The 7,895-nt window shown below is 39.9% G+C and overlaps 1 long non-coding RNA gene across 1 annotated transcript in view; it reads right to left on the bottom strand.

Moving 5' to 3' along the window:
* Window positions 1–3,788: 3,788 nt before the first annotated feature.
* The window catches only part of LOC114577622 (uncharacterized), a 54,967-nt gene continuing 50,860 nt past the window's right edge, over window positions 3,789–7,895 (bottom strand). The window contains exon 3 of the long non-coding RNA XR_009832207.1: window positions 3,789–6,192. This is a non-coding gene — a long non-coding RNA (uncharacterized LOC114577622). The remainder of the gene's footprint in view (window positions 6,193–7,895) is intronic.

Here is a 7,895-nt window from a genome sequence, read left to right as displayed (position 1 = left end):
AAAAAGAAAAAGTAAAGAAAATTAATTTTATGAGATTTACGTAAATATGTATTAACTAATGTATCATTTCTTTACACACAGGATGAATCCTATCCTTCTAATGCGGAAGTAATTTCATGCAAAACAAATGAATTCGACTCGCAGAGATTTTCACAGCTGCGGAAACACCTGAACCTATGGATCCAGGTGTTTCCGCATCGATTCAATAACACGTCGGCTCGCTATTTAAATGTCTAATGCTTCACCATTTCGTATTCTAAACGGGATTTTGCAGAAAGATTCATACAAAAGTATCACTTGATTTTTAACTCCTTTAGAATCTTATTTTTCTATTGTAAAACTTCTGGTTATTTTCCAGAAAAATATTTTTCCCTTTATCCAATTTCATTTCCGTGCAAATAAATATGCGCAATGGCGAGAAATATTAAAATGATTCGTAAGAATTGTTACATATTTGGAACAGGTTTTGCAATACTATGCAACGCGTGGTCTTTATTACCACGTTATAATCAATGGAATCATTAAGTGAAGGTATAAATTATTCGAATGATACGTTCTCAATCCGTTGTAGTTTAATTAAAATTATTTGAATGCAATTTTCCGCATCACGTGTTGCCAGAATGTGTAACATATTTGCTTTTATACGCTACCCTATTATGCTAACGGCTTCTTAACGAGCCATATGCGTGGCACAAAGTACAATAGTTCGGCGCAGCTTGTTGCCTCGTTTCTACATTGATTAATGTACTCACCATCAAGTTCATAGTTTTAACTTACGATTACGTTATAGAAATTGGAAGTACGAGAGAAGATGAAACGATGCAAAATATCCGTTCAATTTTCCATACATATGTATAATATAGAACATGTAATAAATAAAAAGATATCCGATTTATTATTATACAAGCCCCCGTATCGTATGTTGAGGGAAAATTCCGAGATTTGTCAAATCTGTATAAAATTAATTATATTACCAGAGAAATTAATTGCGAATCTGTCATGAGTATAGAGAATGGCGACAATAGTCTTTGAAATTAGCATTTAAATACAAAGGATCTATGTAACCTTTGATTTAGTTAGCAAACCTACGAATGTCACGTGCAATTGCAAACACACAAGCCCGTTATTACTGGTATTTCCATTGATCAAAATGCATGGTGTGAATATTCACAATACGAAAGTTTATTAAGTTATTAAAATCTTCGCAATTTTCAATTTTATGCATCCATCGGTTAGTTTGGATTATCAGGAAATTTCAACTAGTTTAAAAGTTTAAAGGGATTGTCCAGGATAACCAACGGGATTGTAATTTTATTTCACGAGATTCTCGTCCAAATCGATTTCATTCGCCCGCGGCGAACTATCGAAACATAGATTCTAGGTGACTTCGCACGAAGATTTTACAAACTACCTTCACCATTAATTCATACAACGAGAAAATTTAGGGAGGCGTTCTCTGGTAACCGCCTGGGATGCAACTTGGAGAGCTCTTTGAAACTTTGGTTCTATCTCTGGAGCAAGACAAATGACAAGAACCGAAAGGAGCTCCTGAAACTGGTAGTTGGCCTTTCATAGAATGCAAACGCATAATTCTCTCACTTTGGCGGGAGCGAACTATCTTGAGATATCGCGTAAGAGTAATTCCTTCGGCAAATCGATGAAAAAGTAAAAAAGAGTCACTTTACTTCTTAAGGAATATCTTCCTGCCTATCTTCTTCACCGAATAAATCGATAACCGTGCTCTCGTGCAAATGATTTTTATCGGCGACGAAGGAAGAAGACAAAATGGATGTTCAAAGTCCTTGCACTTTTCTAAAATTTCTCGGTATCTATGAAAATGATACCGAAAATCGTAAATGGAACCAATTATAAATTAAACAATGAAATCATTCTTATGATGAAAAATCGAATCTACACTTTCCTTTTCAAAAACTTTCGATTGATGGATTATTACGAAAAAATCATCGATTACGAAATGCGTCGAGAAAGAGATCAATTTTCTTTAACATACTTGGACTTGTTGATGTTCGTACGCGGCACATATCCAACGCTATCAATTGCAGCTTGGTCAACTCAATAACTCAATAACTTTCGTTAATAGTTTGTTAAGAAACGAAAGCAAAGGAAAATATTGTTGAAATTATCTCGATTAATCCGCAATTAACCGATGGCCCCTGTCTTCTCTTGCCCAGTATACATTTTCTCTCTTCAAGTGGAATTATAAAAATACGCTAGAAGAGGATAGGAAGTAATAATAAACGTCTCCTGCGACTATATTAGAAGGTTTATCGAGAGATCCGATTCAATAGCACTCGTCATCCGGGACCGACATCGTTATCCTCACAATAGCTATCTTCGCTATACCCGTCTCCCGGTGATAATGGTGTTTTCTAAGACGATTGCGGATTCGATCCTCCTCCTCCTCCTCCTCGAGCCAACAACCCTTCTAACGATGCGTCTCCGTTTACCCTCCGCAAGCCAGGAAAAGATGCTTTAAACAAGAATACGATTGGGGGGCGTGTATATTTTTCAACCACGATATTCGCCTTTCCCTTTTCTTCTTTCCAATCTCGTTATCGATGCGCTACTCCAACCCGCTTTGATATGCATTATCGACGCGATGAAACCATTCCATCCATTCATTCATCATATTATTATTCGCGCGTTATCCTTGGCGAAGGACGCGCTAGTTTGACGAAACGGAGATCGAGGAGAAGAGACGATGTATGACGATGATGGGATGTATGGATAAGCGAGAGGAAGGAAATGGTGAACGGTGATATGATCGTGTGATTTATCACGATGACGAGTAATAAGGGTAGATCACGAGCAAAGTTAATTCGAGCAATCGGATTCGGCTTATCGGCCTGACTAGATAACATTGTTTCGAATTCGAGCAGATTTTCCGCGTTTGTATCGCGTTGTAATACAGGAGGATAATTTTGATTTTATCGGGACTTTATCTTACGGATTAATCGTTAATTAGCCGGAGCGTTGGAGGATTAAAATGGAAGTACGAATTATTTTCCGTTTCATCGTATTACCGATGAGAATAGCCCGCGAATTTCACCGCTAATTCTCTCAAGTTTGAATGAACCGCCGTTGAAATATTGGTGAAATTTTCGGAATACAACGTGTAGATCTGATTACATAATAATGGTGGTTTGTAACCGTGATATATTCGTGTATCGATGATAAAACTTCTTTATTTTTAAAGAAATTCAATGTTTAAAAATGTTTCGTTTTTGAGAGCGTGTCGTGTCGCGTTGAAAAAATTTAATTCTTTTTTACAGAACTTTCGATTCAATTTAAAAGTACGCTGAAATTTCTACTTTCTACTCGAGGCACGCGCTAATGAAACGTTTCCATATCTGTTTTTATCTTTGTTGCACAATGCGCGACATTTCTTCTTTCTTTTTTTTTTTCTTCTCACGTCACACGGAATCTTTACCACATCTTTCACATCTTCTTTGAAACGGTGCGCGAGCGAATATGGGTCGAGACTTTTGGGACTCTTTGGTGGAAGAGAAGGACAAGAGCGGGAAAGATAAATTAACGCCTGAATTAACGATCGTTTTGAAAAGGTAATTTAAGTACGGATTTAATCATCCGTATACCAGTTTTCACGGTTCTTTCTTTTCGTTTTCAAGTTTATCCTCCTCGTTCGTAACGCGATAAATAGATTTGCGTTGGCCTTCACAAGTCTCCATCGCGAAAATATGTCGACTAAAATTGAACGGAAAGATTTCGAAAGAAACTTACTTCTAAAAAAATGATCGTGCCACGAATTATTCTTTTCCACGATTTATTCTCAGGATCTATTCTCCGGACAATGTTGACAGATCTCACTTCCCCTCCGTTAAACTCGAACATTAAACGTGAAACGCAAGGACAACTTGTTTTAATTGCAAAAAAAAAAAAAAAAGAAAAAGAAACCGTTGACAAGAATTTGACACTGATGAATCGAATAAAGCGAATCAAGCGTTTTTACACACTCGTACAACTGTTTTACAGATATTTCGAATAGCCCATTACCACGAACTTTTGCATTTTTCCAAATTGCAACGAGCGTTCTTAATGTAGTCGAGGAATTCGAGTCTCGTAAAAACTTGGATACAATTTTTTCACACGATTTCATCCTCCTGTCGCGCCATTTCGAACTTTTATCGTTTCACCTTACGGCACGCATAAACGATTCTAAGCGGAAATTTCGAATACGACCAGATAAAATTAAAATTCATACATTTCTCGATCCATCCTAATTTTACCCGTTAATAATTCTAACGGTTGTTATTATTATCCTCCGCAAAATGTGTATAAATATGTAATATATTAAACCAGAGAAGGAAATAATTTTTCTTTTTATTTCGCTATTCAAGAATTTCGAAAAAATTGAACGGTACTTTGACGAACTAAAGAAACATTTTCGCAAGGAGCCAACAGGGGATACGTTACAATACCATGTCAATTATACGTTATTTAATAGTAATTACACTCGTCCCGTTAATATTAATTACCCGGTTTGTCCAGTTTGCGCATTCCGTTGTATTAATGACGCGGCCCAACCCCTGACTGATGACGGGCTCGTGACCTACATATCCATTTGTCCTGGCAATATTTACGCGATAGTACTCGCCATAGAGCTTATCCCGACGGACAGAACGTGTCGATCCGTGCATCCATCACGTTTGTCCAAGAAGAAATCGCTGCAAGATCGTGAAAGTTTTCACAAAAAATGATACTCCAATACTCGACGATCTTGGAGGAAGCGGTTGGTTGAGAAGAAATGACGTTTATCTCGTGACAAATCTCAACGATCGGACAAATGTCGGCGAATTTCTTTCGACAATCCTCGCGCGTAACGCGTCTCGTTAATAACGAGGCATTATCGTTCCCGAAATGGAACGACTGTCCTCGCCAGTACCGATTAAATTACTTAACACGGCACAAAAGCAAATGTTATCACGCGCGCGATAAACCGCGTGGCGAATCGTCGTTCCGCGCGACAATTAAACGATAAACGTAATTCAACGAGAGGCATCGTGGGCCGAACCTCCTATTTGCACGCGTCGGCCACGTAGAAACGTGGCAAGTAAGTTTCGTCACGTAACGTTTGCCACGTTCAAATATATATTTTTCGCCGGCCATTGCAAATTCGCAGAGAGGCCAGAGGAACTCGGGATGAATGCGGGAATGAAACCAGACGTATCCCCCATTACGACGTTCCAAGTTCTATAGGGATAGCGTTACGAGAGTTATAAATTTCAACGCGCGCCTCTGACGAAAGGATTTGGCAAATTCCTATTCGCGAAAATGCCGGGGGCATTTCGTGCCGTTTAATCCGTCATAGCGAGCGACTCGTGAACAATGACGGTGGAAAAAAGAGGGAGAGTATAGAAAATAGAAATAAAACGCAAACGAGCGACGCTCTGACCATCCGCCGATCTAGTTTCATATCTATATCTATATATATATATGTATATGTATATACGCGATTTTCGAGTCGAACGTTCATTGAAATCGCGGGCGCAATTGCAGCTGATGCATCTACTTGACCAACGGGCCAGTCGCTCGACGTCGAGTATCATCGATCACCCTAATGCACATGCACCTACCCTGTACACAGGGTTGCGCGTGTTTGCAAGCATATCCGACCTCTTCCAGCTCAAGCAACGCCCCTGTTCGATTCCAGTTTCCACCCAAGACGCATCGATCCCACCGCGTTTCATTAGTTCCGATTTTTTTCGGCGGGAGAAAACTCAATTTCTGAAAGCGTCGCGCCATTTCTTCTCTAATTCTCGACCGATGGAAGCGGTGCAATTTTCTGGGAAATTTATCTTTTCGAAAAGAGAAGGAAAAATCGAAGAATACGTATTAATCTCTCGCGGTGAAAAACTGCGTATCCCGTCCTCTTTCCACTCACCGTCGAAGAAACGTTCGTCGAATAACCATGTATTTCGTTTACTTTACGATTATCCTCCAAGAGCCTCGAAGACGGATTTGTCGATTCCTTCGACACGCTGTTCGATTGAACGGCCTTCCTCGATCGAACAAATGCGAGCAACGTGCACGTGACAGATGCACCGACAGAGATGTAATCTTCGCGATAGGAGCGCGTCATTCCTCCTGGAGAAGATGATTCGACGGCCGATCCTTTTTTCCTCGTTTTCCCTCCATCCGCCGTACCTGAAACTGGTAAGTAAGACCAAAAATCGGACATTTAGCCAAAACTTTGAATTGAATTTCGCGCGTGTAAGTTAAGAAAACGCGTGGTTGAATTATTAGAGATTACATCATACGTTGAACGTTGAAGTTTCCGTTGAGTTTGAGTTTCGCGGGTAAAGTTGTTGCGTGAAGAGGCAGGGAGAATTTAAAAGTTGGATCGTCGCCCCTCAGGTGCGATAATTTTATTTATACCTTCGCGTTCAACCAACTTTCTTTATCCCGCGTTATTTATGGAAGTTCGAGAGAATACGAATCTTGAAAGAAAAAAATAAAAAAAATAAAATTCTCTCGAAACTGGGACACCCCCGTTGTTTCTCTTTATTCTAATTTTATACAACGTGACGCTTCGCCTCTGTAAATCTATTCTTGAGTTTAGTTTAAATCAAGAGAATCAAGAAAATCACGATAGTACTTTAATCGGGCCGAGAGTAGATCTCCTAAAAATACAAATATCGTGAAGAATTATAAAAGTGTTTTACGTTGTATATATACTTACAGTTAATCAGTTATTTCGCGTGTAAAATCCTGTGTAAAAATGTTATTTCCTGTGTAAAATCTTGCTCGAATTTACATGTAACATACATACGGGGGAAAAAACACGGATTAGGAGATAGCAGCAAGCGGTGTGCTCAGTGTAGTAGTAACAAACGAGTCAGGCACGAACTTTTTTTTCGTTACCACCTACGCGCGGATATTTGTTCTAGAAATGAAAAATACACTTTAACGAGCGATTTACCAACACCGACTTCTTTACGCATATTAATCTTTCACTCCACGCCCTCCACTTTACCTTAGCGAACCGCCGAGTTTCCTAATTACTTCGTCAGACTCGAAACTCCTCTTCCTCCGCTTGAACGGATCTTTAACGGCGCTCGTAGATTTCCGGCACGTGAGATTTCCGGCTGGCGAGGAGAGGAAGAACTAGCGTATTCCACCCTCGTCGGACACGGGCCATTTGTTGCTCGCGTATGGTAGGCGGTTAAAAAATTAAGAAGAAGAAGGAGGAGGAGGAGGAGGAGGAGGAGATGTCTTGGAGTCGGCGAAATTGATAACGCACGGAAAGCAGCGAATGATAAATAGTTTCTCCCAGCGAGGTGGTGGAGTAAAGGTGAAGAAGTAGCAGAAAGGGATAGAGCGTGGAACGAAAACAGGAAATCGACGAGGGGGGAAGAGACACGGTGGCTGGGTTTACAGGATGCCGCTATTAATCAAACAGGGTGTTTCGTTCCTCCCTTCTTCCTCGCGAGCAAGAAGATGCAACCGTCGCGTTGACCATCCCTCGATTCGAAGAAATGATCAAGAACAAAGGAAACAATTATCGGGGAGAATATTTAATCTCGGCCAAATTCGCCCGTTTTCGAACCGAATTGAACACGCAGCAAAAGATATTGGCACACCTATCCATACGCAATAGTTTATTCCTATTTTATCCTTTGAATATATTCTTTCTTGCTGTTACTTTCGATCGGGTCACTTCACGACCTGTTCTCCAATAGAACGTTTTTATCCGCGCGAAAATTACCCGTTTCCGGCGTGTATTTCGTCGCGTTTACGAGTGATGAGTGGAGTCGGCTCTCTCATAGTTATTGCGCGTTATTTATTATACGTTTTCTACTTTTTTCTTTCTTTTATCCTCGAAAAGATCGTTCTCGTTGATTATGCGAGTAATC

This window comes from Apis cerana, linkage group LG12 (genome assembly GCF_029169275.1).
Source record: "Apis cerana isolate GH-2021 linkage group LG12, AcerK_1.0, whole genome shotgun sequence".
In the NCBI taxonomy this organism is placed as follows: Eukaryota; Metazoa; Arthropoda; class Insecta; order Hymenoptera; family Apidae; genus Apis; species Apis cerana.
The sequence above is the reverse complement of the archived record's forward strand: the minus strand, read 5'-3'. Positions and strand labels throughout refer to the sequence as shown.